Source organism: Lissotriton vulgaris, chromosome 3_1 (genome assembly GCF_964263255.1).
Source record: "Lissotriton vulgaris chromosome 3_1, aLisVul1.2, whole genome shotgun sequence".
Classification (NCBI taxonomy): domain Eukaryota; kingdom Metazoa; phylum Chordata; class Amphibia; order Caudata; family Salamandridae; genus Lissotriton; species Lissotriton vulgaris.
The window spans coordinates 1,418,957,785-1,418,974,834 of record NC_141689.1 but is presented as its reverse complement, the minus strand read 5'-3'; the positions used below and the strand labels follow the sequence as shown (position 1 = coordinate 1,418,974,834).

Here is a 17,050-nt window from a genome sequence, read left to right as displayed (position 1 = left end):
ATACAGAGTTTAAAACCTTGGGGAATGGTTGGGAAAAGAAGCGCCGCCTATATGTGTGAGCCACATTATTCAGCTAAAGAGGAAAATGAGACTTGGATAAGTAAGCCCAGGTGCAGGCTGAGAAGCATTCAACCTCTTCTGGAGAATCCTTGGAAATCCCTCTATAGAGAACAGTGTATCAAAAAGTGTAGTCACAAGTGAATGCAGTACTGAATTGGCATTAAAGAAGGCCTTGGTGTGCAAGACGTGAGGCCTGGTAGCAGTATGTTGCTCACCTTCAAGCATTGGTAAACATAGGTAGGGTGGCTCAAATACTGGGAATTGCCTTGACACAGGCTTAAGGCACCTGTCTAACTGGCTACTAGTATTTAAGAATCAGAGTGAAGCAGAAAACAAAACACCTTAGAAAATACAGGATATAAATTTCAGGGTAAAGCAACCACACAAACTTGACGGGTTAGAGATCGATCTTGACACATCTTCAGGTCAAAGTTGTGGGCAATGAGGAAGGAGTACCTCGGGAAACCATTACCTTCAGGTTCTCAAAGGCCAGCTCAAGAGAGCTATATTAACCCACCATTCTGCAATACCCACAATGACCAACAGAAAGAGCTGAAAACAAATTGCAGTGACAAGGACATTCTAAGTCAGAATCAATAGTAAAAAAACATAGATTCAAAAAATATGTGATAACAAGGACAACAAATTAAGCACTAAACAGCAGTTGGCTCAAAGATAAAACCTGAAGATCTCTACAGGTTAAATCCCCAAAAAAGGAATGAATGAGGCAAAGATAATGTGATGGAGAATTTACTCTCTACTAAGCTTCCTTTAAAAGACCGTAGTGAAGCAGCATGGAATGGCATTTGCACCATAACGATCCATGGTGCAAATCCAAGTACAAGCTGCACTCTGGCCATAAGACCTTTTTCTTGAATTGAGGTTTAACATCAATAGTTCAGGAACATCTCAATGACAGTGAAGCACATTTTGCCCCCACAATGATGCTGGAGAGTAGTAGATTTAGAAACTGAGAAAGTTTAACAGCAGATTAGCAAAATTACAATCTGAAATCAGTCAGATTAGTCATAAATCAATAAGCACCCTTTTATAGCATGGTTTGATATAATCAAAAGCATGTCAAATAAGCAAATACAAAGATAAGCTATTTAAAGATAGTTAAATGTAAATTGAATAAGATTCAGTTCATCTGACGGGAAATTCCTTAAATCTAAACTGGGATTTTAGATGAGGTTGAGGAAATTAAGCAGCAGTTTTCAGCGAGTAAAGGCTCTAGCGGAAGAACTAAATAAAGGTTCAGTCTGACAATGAAAAGTAATTCTGCCTGAGAGTATAACTCCATGAGCAGGGCAAATTAAGCATAGGAGTTTGAGGTAGAGCAAGAAGGGGTGTGGGTGCTCGAAAGAGTAGACCGGAGCATGTGAATTCAAAGGTGGACTGAAGCAATCTGAATCTAAGTAACACAGCAATGCACCATGAAATCATACAATTTCTTAGATGTCAGCACTCCTTACATTTCCTTGAATGTGAAGACCAATCACGACTGAGTGTTCCTTACTAAACTAATTTCACTCATGTTCTCAGCCATTGCAGAAAAAAAGCTGACAGTTGCACAGCCTTCAGAGATATCTCGCACAGGACAATAGTTTGTGGTAAGGACGTCTCAGGCACAGGTGCACAAGACTCATTATTTTATTTTCAGTGAAACTCACAGGTATAAACAATTTACATAGAAGCTAAGACTATTGCTACATTTTAATTTGGTTAAGCTACCGGGATTCATCTCCTGAAATAAGAAAAATAATGTGTTAACAATCAACAGCCAAATCACATTTTCAATGTTAACATGTATCATTTAATTGAGGCCTACATTAACTATGGCTAACTTAACAGGAACACACTTTAACTATGGTTAACTACAATGTGAAAATCACTAACTATGGGCAAACTGAACATGAAAATTACACTTTAGTTATAAGTTTGTAATGTGTATTAGTACAATTGTCTAAGCAAAATGAAAAATAGTGACATCGCATCACCAGACGCAACCACACCCTTATCTTTGGATAAATATCGGTGAGGCGAATAAGTGGTTACAAGAAAATAGATAGGATAGGCTGCAGGGGGCACCTCTAGTTTTAGGATTTGGAATGAGTAATGATTCAGAAGAAATCAAAGTATGAAACAGAGATTGATGAGAATCCAGATAACATATCTAACGGGCTCATCTCTGGTGGCCCTAGAGGCACAATGCACACACATTCTAGTTTAGAACGCTTGATGGTAAAAATGTCAACAAAATTACCTTCTACTTTACAAATAGTAAAGCTACACAGTTCTTCAAAAAGTTATAATGAGACCAGGACCTTGGTTTGTAAAGCAGGCATGCAGAAAAGCTCATTAAATGTGGTGGAGAGTTCTTTAGAGAGACTAGCGCTTGAATAATGTGAGGCTTAAGAAATTCCAACTTGCATATTGCTTTACATTCTGTTCACAATAAAAGTATAGACTCAATGTTACAGGTTTGTTTTGCAGTTTTATACAAAGTAAACTTAAGCCAAAGTTATTGGACCACTTGAACACTAGGCACATTGCACAAGGTCACATTCATTTTTTTTAGCCACAGGCAGATTGAATGATTTCCCCAAAATCACAGGATGTTGAACCAAAGCCAAGACTCAATCCTGGTGCCTCAGTTCCAAAGTTGGAAGCTCAGGCCATCACGCCACATCCTCTCCCCGGTTGATCAGTTGAAGCATTACACTATTTTTTTTAGCATTGTCAATGTTTAAGAGGGTATACACAACTTCCTGGTGAGCAACTCTGTTTTATTTAGGGACGAAATTATTGTTAGTTAGGCTGATTCTTAAAAGTCTTTGGTGGTCGCAAAAAAATACTGGCAGTAATTTGTGACGATATATTCGTACATCTGCGCATTGTTCTCTATGGCAACAGAGTGACATTTACATTAGGCTGGTAATTTTAAACCTGTTTAAACATGTTTCTAAATCCATGAGGAAGACTGATGTTCCAAACCTGTTTTCGCCTTGACTGGTGCACAAATTGTGTACTATGTACTCCCGAAATATAATTTTATTGATTATCACATTAGATAAGGATGTTTACGTGCTTACAATACAAGTGCTATTGCACATTCGTTTTTAAAGTACACAATACTGAGTTACAGGTTGTGGGTCTTAAAATTCAGCTTTGGGATTTTACACGTTTGTTAAAATCAACAAACTAACAAAAAAAATAGTAAAAGCAGACCGAATCAGTACTTCAGGGCTTAAAAAGCAGAGCCATACAACCAATCATTTTGCAATACAAACACCCATAATATGGGTTGGGTATGCTTCTTATCCAATGAGATGCTGCTTATTCTTCACCTAACTCTTAGCGTCTTTAACTAATATGGCCGTCAGTTTCATGTGCTAACATGCTCCATTTTCAGCCTCCCAGTGACCTCCTCCCTTCACATCAACATTCATTTTCTTGTCGGTGCCAGTATTTTTTTTATTTTTATGTATTAATATTCATGGTACCAGATACTACATGCAGCGTGGTTATTTTTTCTCCTACCACCCTTGGATTTATGTATGTGTTGCAGCCAGTATTTTGTGAGTTGAAGTCATTCCCTGTGACAGAGGTGCAAATAATTATTTTACAGTCAATAGTTATTCATCATTAAGTGCCATTGAATATTAAGAGCCACAACTTCTTCATGGTTCACATACAAAATATTTACAGAGTGGAAGCCCTTTACCTGTATTCATAATAATATTACCCATTGATCAGGGTAAACCAACCACGCAATGCGATACATACAGGTCCCTCTTCCTCATAAACATAGGTGTTAAAATCCTCTCAAAACTGATCCCCAACCGCATTAGCCCCCTCATGACTGCCCTACTCCTTCCTGACCAGTCCGGGTTTGTACCAACCAGAGGTACGTCTCACAACTTGCGCACTCTATTCGCTGTCTTGCAAAACATCGATCCCAACATGAACGCTGTGGCGCTCTTCCTTGACGCCACCAAAGCATTTGATCCCCTTGAATGGAATTACCAGCATTTGTACTACAGCTCCCTTCTTAGCTTGGTTTAATCTGCTATATACAGGACTGCATGCTAGCGTTGCAGTTAATGGCTATAGATCCTCCCCATTTGCAATAGCCAGAGGCACTAGAAATGGATGTCCCCTTTCAACCCTCCTCTTTGCCCTGGCTATTGAGTCCCTGGCCACCAAAGAACATCAGCACTTCTGGGACCATGCCCTCATGTACTACGAGAGGGAAATACTAATCTCCTTATGTGCGGATGACCTCACGCTTTACCTCCGCAATCCAAAGACAGTCTCAACCCCATTCTCAGACTGCTCATTCTTTTTGGTCATCTCTCTGGGGTCAACATAAACTGGGGCAAGTCTCAGCTTTTCCCCCTCCCTGATGCCACTATGCGGTTCACAATAGTAACAAAGAGCGAGGTACCCTAAATTTCAATAGGGACAGGGTAATAGCAGTACCAAAACACAAAAAGTCCCTGAAACACGACACAGTTTGCGTCAGAACGTACCCAATCCGGGTTGGGAACATAAACACCTTACATTTTGCAAAGCAACCAACAGCCCAATATGAAGAAATGACAGTACGTCAGTAGAGCACAGTAAAAAAATTCAAGATATTTCCATTAGAAAGATCGTTTTTTTATTTTTGAAAAGGATAAAAGAGGATTTACCATCCACAGATTAAAAACAATATACAGTACATGTTAAGAAAACAAAGGTCGACGCGGCATTTCGGTTAGTGGTCAATCAATCACCTTCTTCAGGACAGTTTTCTATTAGGTCTAATGTTCTATCTTTTGATATTAAAAAGCAGCAAATAGATTGGACCTTTTGATGAATCTTGCTGTTATCCTTTATTTAATAACCTTATGATAAAAATAGCTAAACGTGTTATATTGCACGTTGGAAGCCTCCGTTTAAAAATGTGTTCATGTATATCGAACACCAATGTTTACTTAAAATACGAATGCTTGAGACTCGCCACTTTATGTATCGTGACTGAAGTTCCAAACAACCTATTTTACCCAGCGGTGGAATGTATACCCACTGTCTGATACTCTTGATTGATGCGAGATGGCCAGCAATTTATATACGAAGCCCTGACGATAAAATCACGGCCTCCTTGCTTCCGAACGTGCAGCTTCCGGGTTTAGTATCCTAAACGATACATCAAGTGGCGAGTCCTAAGCATTCGTATTTTGAATGAAAATTGTTTTTCGATATATACATGAACACATTTTTAAACGGTGGCTTCCGACGTGCATTATAACCCACAGCAAGACTCATCAAAAGGTCCAATCTATTTGTTGCTGTTTAATATCAAAGGATAGAACGTTAGATCTAGCTGGACGTTATAGAAAACTGTCCTGAAGAAGGTGATTGATTGACCACTCACCGAAACGTAGCGTCGACCTTTGTTTTTTAAACATGTACTGTATATTGTGTTTAATCTGTGGATGTTAAATCCTCTTTTTATCCTTGTCAAAAATAAAAAAATCATATTTTTTAATGGGAATATCTTGAATTTTTTTACTGTGCTCTACTGACGTGCTCTAATTTCTTCATTTGTGTTGTTGGTTGCTTTGCTAAATTTAAGGTGTTTATGTTCCAAACCCGGATTGGGTACGTTCTGACGCAAACTGTGTTGTGTTTCAGGGACTTTCTGTGTTTTGGTACTACGCGGTTCACACCAGACTACCCCCAAACCTGGTGTGAAGATACCATCACATATCTCGGAATAGTCATTACTCGTAATTGGAATGACTTGATGACAGCTAATTATGGGCGAGCACTGGACCTCCTTATGGACAAAATCACCAGGTGGATTGCTATGCCAATCTCCCTGGCCGGGAGAGCCTCCCTTATTAAAATGGTGATCTGACCCAAGTTGCTTTATCTTTTCATTAACATCCCCTACGCTCCTAGCAGACACTTCTTTAAAGTCCCAAAAAGCCAACTCATCCGTCTCACCTGGAGACGGAAACAAGTTAGACTGCGCTGGGAAACTCTCACTAGGCCCTTCAGTGCCACGGAATTCGAAATACCAGACCTGGAGCTATACTTTATCTATGCTCAAACCCACTTTGCAGCATACTGGATAAACCCCCCCTCCTTACATGCCTCATTTGGCGGTCGAAGGAGGTTATATGACACCGACCCCCTGCTCCACCTACCTAAGCTCGCCCGCCATCCTTTGACACCTAGCCTCCACCACACTCCACTTCCCTGTCACATAAGAAGGAGGCTGCCAACAACTCCTTCGAAAACTCTCCATCCAGACCTGGGGCAAGCTTTAAGTCAATGGAACATTCTGCACCAGTGAAGAATTCTTTGGTGCTACCCTACCCACCCCCCTGGAGCGATTTTTCTATATTAGGCTGCAACAAGATATTAAGGCCGTCACCCCTTGCTTCCCACAAGAACCCCGCACCATGGCACCACTACATGCCTTCCTACAGCAAGCCACCCCCACACATGTTGTCACGCTGCTCTACCGCACTACTCAAAAAGACAGTCCACATGGTCCTCCCGGCTATGTGCCGATAGGAAAAATAACTCAGCTCTCCCCTTACCGATGACCAGTAGTCCTACAGCGGCCGTCAGACAGGCAACATTTCTGCAGGTAGCAGATTACGTATCATTCACTGCAAATACATTCACTGCATATTTTATACTCCTGCACGATGGCGACACAACACTGACCGATCTGACCTCTGTAGGGATGAAGGTGCAGACTTTCATCTCTTGGCATGGGACTGCCCTCCCATCAGACGCTACTGGTCAGAGGTGTTAGTTGCGCTCGATAGAATGAATGGACTACATGTTCCTGAAGACCCCCTGACTACGCTTGGAGGATACACTGAGGAGCTGGCTGCTTCAGCGTGGAAATACGTCTCCCTGGCGCTCCTCCTTGCTACAAGACGCATCGCCTGTAGCTGGGGTAGAGGGAGAGCTCCCAAGTTCAAAGACTGTCTGCAAGATTTTATATATTGCCAAGACCAATAACATATCTACGCAGAACTATTGCCGCCTTCCTCCCGCCCAGGTGACATATGGTCTGCCCTCTAGACATACTTTCTAGAGCAGACTGCTTCCGATGACACAGGCTACGAGCCTCGGCTTGGAGGTGATGGAACTAACACATGAGGAGTGACTTGTAATATGTACAATCTCACTTTTGCCAGGGGACAAAACCAAGGGGGTCTGTAACAATGGGCTTGTTAACGTTTTAGCTATGGTGCTCATAATATTTTCAAGCTGTCAGAATGGTCAATCTGTTATGTCAAAGACACTAAGTGGTAAAGTGTATCTTTTTATGCTTGTCGTTTAAGCTCAAAACCCAATAAAGAAATAAAATATATATATATATTACCCATTGAGACAGTTGCCTTACATTTAAAGAGCTTGGATATTTGTGGTCACTGTTTACAAGAAATTAATTTCACACCATGGATAACAATTAATGGCTGTGTGTCCCTTCCCAGTGCTCATGGATTTTGAAGCTGTGAGGATCCCTTCTGTAGGGCTCCCTAGCATTTCATATACCCCACTAAAGATGCTATTTCTCCTTGTAAATTGTGAATATCCTGAAAATATAAGAACCAATTATAAAAATATAAATGTTATTTTGCGTCAATCATTAGCTAAATAATGTTGGTCAGGTAGCCTTTCAAAGACTTTCAGCCAGGTATTTACTTTGCTCCGGAAGCAGAAGAATAGATCGAGACACTGTGAGGATAAAGCATTTGAACAGAGAGAATGCTACCATGTTTTAGAGCAGAAGTCATTCTTTTGGTTTCACTAATTTGATGCAGTGCTTAACATAAGCCTCAATGAGATACATTAAACAGCAGGCTCAACAATGACCATAAGAGAAAGAAAGTTTAAGAATGAACTCAACAAGTTCATGAACCATTACGACAAATACAAATAGTTTTCTTTTGAAAAGGTTTCTCCAGGCTAAACATCCCCTATAATGAAAATAATGTCCTCTTAGTCTGAGAGAAATAAGCAATCCTTACATCCTACATTGGGATTCGTTCCACAATTAGTTCACACTATGTTAGTTTGAGGAAAATTATGCAACATTATAATCTCAAAGTATTTCTCACAAAAGTCACCCTCGGATCTTGTCTGCAAGGGTTCCATAAAACCACAAATTGTCCGGCGGGCATTACTTTAACAGAAAATGCCATGCATCTAGCAGCATGCGTACATCAATGATCAGTGGTAATTTATCTTCTGTAGCTAGCTTGATCAAAAAAGATTTGTACACCTTCACAACTCATTCAGGAATTGGTGCTGAGCTACAAATACTTCAATATTATGTGAAGGAAAATGAAAGATGCCATCTAAACTGAAGATTTTGGATGGTGGCTATAAATTGTTGACGATTTGTCAAAAGAAATGGGTTGAAAGATGTTAAAAGCAGCATCACAGAGGATACATGGAGGGCATCCAGAGATAGGGATGCTTGAGATGGTGCTAGGTCGATAAGGCTACTAAGAATAGAAAACGTCTGTACCCTTCTGGTGGGTGAGCAGAATAAGCAGGAGGTATTGCTCCTGCATGTGGGGTGCCAGTACCTTCAGAACTGCAGCTGTACCTGTCTTTGACAAGAAGGATAAAGAGCTGGCTTGCCGGATTAAACATTAGTGTAAATTTAGGAGTTGGAACAATCATCAAAAAGATAACTTCTGTGCTGATGCTATTGAGGGGTTCAGTATCCTGACAGAGTTTGCAAGCTCTGAAGATCCGAGTGGCTGCCTGGGTTTATTTGTGACGAAGATGTTTTCTACTGCTCTGATACTGTCAAACTCCCAACAGTCATTGTCTCAAATGCCATTACTGCTATGACAGAGCAGGGTTTTCTATATCTTAATCTTCAAGTGTAATAATTAAATAACCCTCACCACTGGTCACTTGGACCTTTGTTCATCAACAAGGAAAAGTGAATAGGAGCAATCATCTACACAAAAGATCTTTCATTGAAAGTTATGTTATGGTATGTTAAAAATACTTGTTACCGCACACGGTCACCAATTGGTTTCATGGCGTTCAGAGACAAGTGGAGAGAGGACGCAGGAGAGTAATTGGGCTAATCGTGAGCAAGATGGAACAGATGAGTTTTCAAGTGTTTGCGAAAAGTGATGTAGTTTGGAGTGAGCCGAATTGAGAGGGGAAAGGAGTTCCAGGTAGACGGAGCAAGAAAAGAAAAGCAGGCACCGCCATGTTTCTTACATTTAAACCTGGGAGTGATCAAGAGATTGTGAGCGGAAGACCTAAGGTGCCGTGAGGGAACGTGAGAATGAAGGCTGAGAGAAATAAAGGCCGGGGCAGAAGCGGATAGAGATTTGAAAACAGTGCATCCCATTTTGAAAATACAGCGGTACCCTACCGGGAGCCAGTGTAGTCTTTTCAACAAGGGCATGACATGTTGGTATTTGGGCTGTTGAAAGACCAGTCCGGCTGCCTGGTTTTGTACCAGCTGGAGCCGGTGAAGGTGGTATGCGGGGATCCCCACGTACAGACAGTTGGCATAATCAATACGTGAGGTAACCAGGGCCATAATGACAAGGATGAGAGCCTCTGATGATAAGAACCTTCGGATTTTCCCAATTCTGCGAAGGTGATAAAAGCAGGCCGAGGTGACAGCGTTAATTTGGGGCCTCATCGATAGGTCACTGGAAATGATGACGCCAAGGCTCTTCACAGAGTTGACTGGGCAGGGGGGGGGGGTGAACCAAGGGCTAGGGGCCAGAAATTAGGACTCCAAGGGTTCGTGGGCCCACCGATCAGAACCAACTCAGTCTTGCTGGGGTTGAGCCTCAGCTGGCTGAAGTTCATCCACTCGTAGATGGTAAGCATTATTGATTGAAAATTAGAGCAAGAGAGAGGGGAAGAGTTGATGGGAAAGATTAGTTGCAGATCATCTGCGTAATTGAAGATAGTGACAGAAGAGTGACGAAGAGAGGCTAGAAGGGGCTGCATGTATAGGTTGAACAAGAGAGGGGACAAGGTGGAACCCTGGGGGACACCACAGGAAAGTGAGATTTGGGGGGCAGAGAAGGTGGACAGCTGAACCGATTGGGAGCGGTGTTGAAGGAAGGACCCAATCCATGACAGGGCCAGGCCCTGGATGCCCGAATTTCTGACACGGTCGATCAGGATGACATGATCGACCGTGTCAAAAGCGGCCGAGAGACCTAATAACACCAAGGCCTGGGCCAAGTTCTTGTCCACCCCCTGTCTCAGCGCATCCATGACCGCTTCCACCACTGTCTCTGTTGAATGGGCCGGTCTGAAGCTTGCCTGCTGGTCATCAAGAAAGTGAGTTTTCTCGATGAAGGCGCTCAGGCAGCGGGTGACATAGGTCTCCAATACCTTCCCCAAGTAGGGGAGAAGGGAGATAGGTCGATAATTACCTAAGACAGCAGGGTCAGAACCGGGTTTTTTCAGAATGGGTACTACAACTGCTTTTTTGAAAGCATCAGGGACAGAGCCTGTAGCGAGGGAGCGGTTAAGCAGATCAAGTGGAGGACCTGGACAGGCCATGAAAGCATCTCTTAAAATTTGGGGGGGCAGCAGTCGTGGGGGGAGCCGGAGCTAACTGCATGTAGTATCGAGAAGAATTCATCTAGAGAGATAGGAGGGAATTCGTGCAGACAACAAGGTTTCGAAGGAGGGAGGACACTGACCTGGGACAGGGAAGGGGGGGAATATTATTTTTAATGGTGGAGATTTTGTCTATGAAAAATGAGTTGAGAGAGTCACACAAGGCCTGCGAAGGTTGAGGCTGGGCCGTGACACGGTCAGGGAGGGAAAGTTCAGCCACAATGGAAAAGATCTCTTTAGTTTTTGATGCTGAGCTAATGATTTTCTGGGAGTAGTAGGAGGATTTGGCCAAAATAATAGATTGTTTGTATGATTTTAATAGATCGGTGAAGATGATCTTTAATGAGGGGTCATAATTTCGCCTCCAACGACGCTCAGCTTGTCTGAGAAGTAATTTATCCGCCTTTAGTTGTTCGGTGAACCAACGCTGGGCGTCATGTGGGCGTTTGGATTTGATGGTTTTCACAGGGGCAACCACATCGCTGGCTTGGGACAACCATTGATCCACAGTGGCGGTTTGGGAATTCAGATCGGAGTGATCATTGGGAAGCGTGGTAGAAAGGGTCGAGTGAAAATGGGAAATGTCGGCATGTTTTCAGTTACGTGCCGAGAAATTCGACACTAGTGGAGGACGAGTTGGTAGTGAAAGTTTCAGTGAAAAGGAAATAAAGGAATGGTCAGACCAAGTGCAGGGGTAGACCAGGGGAGGGGAAATATCCAAGTTGGTTGTCCATACCTGGTCAAGGATATGGCCCCTGTTATGAGTTGCGGCAGAGATGTGTTGCAGAAAATTAAGGCCAAGTAATAAGTCTGTGAATTCAACTGATAAGGCGGTTTCATGAGGGTCTAGTGGCCAGTAGTTAAAGTCGCCTATAATCAAGATCCTGGCGGAATTAATGACCAACTGAGAAATAAGATCACCAAACAGGGATGAGAAGGAAGGCATGTTAACAGGAGGGCGGTATACTAAAACACAAATGAAGGAATATTTAGGGGACGTAAATTTCAAAGTGAGTATGTCAGAGTTTAATATAGGAGTAGTTGTTAGGGAAGTGAATTGTAGTTTAGAACGGATAATGGCAGCTACTCCACCGCCCGGTCTGCCTGAGGTCCTGTTAGATTGAAGGATATAAAATCCTGTGGGGATGGCGGCCAGGATGTCGGGGAAGGAGTCCTCATGAAGCCAGGTTTCTGAGAGGAGCAGGATATTGATGTTACCATTATCCAGTAATTGAAACACTTCGAGTTGGTGTTTAGGAAGTGAGCGGGTGTTAAGGTAAACAATCGAAATGGAGTGAGCATCAAGAGAGCTAATCCTGGTGGATGGGGGGGGCGGCGTTACAATGGAGGGAGGGGGCAGGGGGGGAAGCCAGAGGGGTATGAGAGGAGTGGGAGGACAATATGCCACAATTCTTGACAATAGTATCAACGTGGGGGCAAGAGGGGCAGAGCAGTGAAAAGAGTGAAGATCCTGGGAGGAGTAAGTAATGCGACAGGCAGCATGCATGGCCCCGGGCCTCGGTCGGCCGCGGACAGGCGCAGACGGGCTTGACTTGTGCGCGACTTCGGCGCAAAGTCGGTGCTCCCGCTGCGCTCGTCCGCTGCGCTCGTCCGCTGCGCTTCCTCCAGGTCGCCATACATACTGCCTGACGTGAACCACTAGACCGCTCACCTGCACGGTGGAGAGGCAGGGCGGAAGTGGTGCAGAGCAGGAAGTGCCGCTCGTGAAGGGGACCCTCCGCACAAACGGCACAATGCCGGGGCGGGGTAAGGAAGAATACAGTATTTGCCAGTATAACAGTTAATATTGTAAAAATGCAGCAAGTGTGTTCCATATAGGAATTTTCCTATTTTAAATTAATTTCAAATTAAATAGAATCACTTATCAGTTTCAGATGCCCGATAAAGAGTTCTGATGAGAGAATATTTGCATGGCCATAAAGCCTTTCCACATCAATTAAAAGAAACAATCAAGCTGGAAAGTATACGTATACTCAGCTATAATTCAACAGACATTTTAATAAATTCAGAAAATAGGCTACGTAATCTACCATGAAGAGAGATATAATCTCAAGAAACCTAGAGATGAGTCTCCAGCAAATGCAAGTGAGAGAAGCCCCTCTCTGCTCTAGGAACAAGCACTAATTAAACATCCAATATTCTACATAGTATCATGTTTTTTTTCCTCGCTCACAGCATCCAATAGGATTTCAATAACCCCCTGGGAATAGGTAACCTCACCAATTTCTGTTCCTGTTGTCTCTTCTGTTCCTGCTGAGAACCTCACTATCAGTTGTCTAACACAAAACAAGTGCCTATTCACTAACTAACAAAAGGCTTCCGGAAAGTTACAGCAATTGCAGCAAAAGAGACAAACATCTTGTTCAAAACAACAGCTCAATGTGGAAAACAGCCCTTTCAATGCTAGTGAATTATTTTTCAGTCAATATGGCATCAACAGTTAGGCTAACCTAAATGAGCACACTATTGTTTCTTATATATGTTTATATTATCTAAGTATAATTACCTACTACAAAAAGCAATCAAATGTACATATTACTTGCGTATCCTTTTGTACTTTTTGGTTAAATACAGTTAATTTGTAATATGAAGAAATTCCCTTGGTCAGCTGTTAGCTTACTTGTTTTCCTCTTTGTTTCCTATGTGTAAAACATCCAACTTATCATCAGGCTGAAGGGTAACTTAGAACAGACAAACCCTCTTTCAAGACCGCCTGTCTGCCAAAGCCATCCAGTTGAACTCAAAATTATCATAAAAAAAACACAGGTGCAGATGTTGAGATTGAGAACTCCCCAACAACCTCACAAATAGTGTCCTAATGAATTGGGATCTTCTCTTACCATAATCTGTACATCTCTTGATCTTGGGTTCTCCTTTGATGAGGCTTTCATAATTTTCCCTTAAATAAATGCATTACCGGAGAATTGCTTTTTGCCTTAAAATCTGTTACAGGATGTATTAATGGTATCTTTACTCTTCCAGTTTCAACTGTGGGAATTCCCTTTAACTCAGACTCCGCTTTACCTCACTCTCTGCTTTTCCCTCTTGGCTCATATGAGGAAGCACATTAGCTTACCATAGTTAAACATTATATTTTTTTAAAGTATCTTCATGTGTCACAGAACTGCTATCGGCAGTAGCTTCTCTTTCTATCAGAATCTGCTTGAACCTTTAATATTTCAGTGGCGGCTAGTGACATTTGAAAGCGGTGACGCGATGCAAGAGTAACATGTCTTGGGGCTCACAGAGGACTAACTGGAATAACTTAATAATAGCCCTGTTCTCCAGTCAAGTTAGTGAAACTATCACTTTCAAATGTCATTGCTCTCATGGAGATCTGGAGGTGCATGCATGGTGAAAACTGGAATTCACCTTCTAAAGATAAATGCATCTCACAAGCTGCAGCCTCCATGGCAATAACCCAAACACAAACAATCACTCAGCAGACAGACACGGAAGAAAGCACCCTCAAAAGTAAAATTACACCGCATGTCTTCTTCCTCTTCTTTTCATGGAACACACTTCGAGTACCACAACCCCATCGCCCCTCACTTAAACATACAAGATCTACACTAAACAGTCCACAACATCACAGAAAGTTACAAATACCAAACAATTAGCTCTCGTGCAAAGAAACCTGCCAAGAGGCAGCCCACCAACAATAAAACACACAAAACCCACAGCAAAGGGGTCCCCAAACACCAGATACTATCTCAGCCTCCCCCACTGCTGGCCAAAGGCTTTTGGCCATCAACCATCAATTTAAACACTGGCGACTAGTCATGGGGCACCCTCAGTCGAACACCGACCGGTGCCCTGCCCCAGCCTGGTCAGCCCAACAAATACACAAGCAAAGAGAGGGAATGCCCGATGGGCCTAGATGTTGCCCTCTCTCCTTCTGCGGTGGCATGTACTCCAAATAAACAAAAACAAAGTACTCACTGAGGTCGGTTCATCTGGCTGGAAGGAACCCCACTGCCCGCGCCAGACGAATAAGAAGCCCAAAGCAAACAGCCAATGAACAAATCCAACTAATCCTGGGGCTGCTCCCATGCCATTCCCAGCACAAGAGCAGTGCCATGATTGGTTGGGGCAGGCCAACACAGTGTTCCCTCTCAGACCAGGAGTCTGTTCTTGCAGTCCACCCGGCTGTCACATATCTAGTACATTGGGGCAGGTTGAATTGCGCATGTCTGGTCGGGCGTCACAATACAGCCGGCGAGTCCGACATGTGCACTTCAGGCTTTAGGCAGGTCATTTCGGCTGCCAATCACAGGCAGGATTTGTCCCATCCCTTAGATAAGACACAGTGAGTGCACCCCACCAGAATTGTCATTTTCATTGACCATTCCATCAAATGTATGTTTGCTGCTGCTATTGCAGCATGCGTGGCGACCCTCCCTCACCCTAAAGCAGTACCTGCTGCTCACTTTGCTTACCCCAAAATAAGCAGTTTTTGTAAGTTGGTTAAAACATCGCCTCAGTTTAACTCTTAGGCTTTAGAGGCCACCCACTAGAATCAGAACACCCTGTCTGGTTTACTGTTGTCATTCATTCACTCACCACTGTTCTTGTGAAAAGCGTTGAAACAATTGGTGCTAAAACGCAAGCTATCCTAAACATGTAGAAGGTACTGAACTATTTGAAGTACATGACACAGAGGATGCAATGGCAAATACTTTTGAATAATTCATAAACTAGTCAGTGGCAGCTTCTCCGCTAAGGCAGAGGAGCGTCGCCCCACAAGAAAAATAAAATGATAATAACAATGTTATTATTTTTTTTCGCAATTTTTGTGCACTTTAAAGGTATGGGCAGGGCTGTGCTGGCTGTAAAGTAAGGGAGAAGTGAAGAGCACACTCTGAAGTGTGCATAACTGTTTGGCCGCCCGTTTTGGCTGGCCAAACAGCCAGGCGCATTTTGCATGTTCCCCACCGGGCAGCGTAACACAGCTTGGTGAGGATCATACCTAGCCTCCCATTCTCCATCTGAGCGCCGACCCACAGCGCTCAGACCAATCACAACGCTGCAGCAATGTGATTGGCTTAGGGAACAGAGCCTGAGTGCCTCCTGTTCCAACATACATAGTGTCGTGGAAGAAGAGGTCGCAGGACAGCCGGCCGACGGGAATGTTCTTTTCTATATATTTTCCCCCCTTTTCTTTTTTTTAACATCCCCTGTCCCCCGCCCGGCTCACCACTACTCCGTTCTCCTCATGAGCAGCCGCAACTGAAACTAAGTGAATATTGTAAAATTAAAGGACGAAGACCTGACAAATGGACCAGTGAAATTTAAATAGCCAAAAGAAAGGAAAAAGTACCTTTACCAGCTATTTGGGCATATAAACCAAAGAACAGTTCAGTGTCCCTAGGAAATAAATGTATTTTTAAAGAATGTAAAAATGAGTGCACACCTTATTGTGACGGCAAAACTGAAGCTGTTATGGAAGGGGAGAAACTACAATTTTTTTGAGGATATTAATGAAAGCAACAAATGCCTAATGGAAGTTCAGACAGAAAAAAGATGAGAAGAACAACTGAAATAGCTTTCACCTGCGATCCTAACTGCACAGAGAAGAAACGGTTTTATGAAATCGTGAGTTTCACATGGTTCACAAACCTCAAGATGTGTTCTTACCCCTAGCTTTGATTTGCACATTCAGGTTGTTTCCTGAGGCTGACAGCTCTTAAGTGTAAAACAATACCCGAGTCAGACACAGATTTGAACGGGCGCCTCAAGTCCAAACTGAGTGATGTGGAGAGACTGGGAACAAGGTGAATGGGGAAGTGGGATGGGAAAGAGGAGGTCCCACGGAAATGAGTTCAGAGAGCTGAAGGCAAAAAGGAGGAGAAGAAAACGATAAGCAAAAATAAAAGGATAATTAAATGCATTGTCAGTGGATGTTAATGGATGATAGTTATAAAGACAGGGCCTGAAGCTATTTAGTAACGATAAAATGGCCTACATAACCATAACATTAAATATTCTGCTGTCATGTTTAGAAGTTTATATTATTTCTAGGCAAAACTTTTTATCTTATTTCGAGTTCAGTTTGAACTTCATTTTAAAGTTTTGTAAGGAAGAAAATTCCTTATTAAAGTGGCCTTTGGCCACAACTAAAATAGTGAAGACTGCCTTTTGTTTCTCCTGTATATCGATGTCACCAGTTGTTATTTTTTTCATGACGTTCATTATCCAACAATATCAAGAGGACATCACATGTCATTTACAAAATCTTTAGGGATGTGTGGTCGGACATGGTATGAGTTGATAAGGGATTGATGCAATTGATTTGTTTAAGGAGCATGTAAGTAAGAGAGAGTGAATA

At 42.7% G+C, this 17,050-nt stretch overlaps 1 protein-coding gene across 1 annotated transcript in view; it reads left to right on the top strand.

Moving 5' to 3' along the window:
- LOC147727979 (sodium-dependent organic anion transporter-like) overlaps positions 1–17,050 on the top strand; it is a 205,023-nt gene that overhangs the window by 165,076 nt on the left and 22,897 nt on the right. The window lies entirely within an intron of this gene.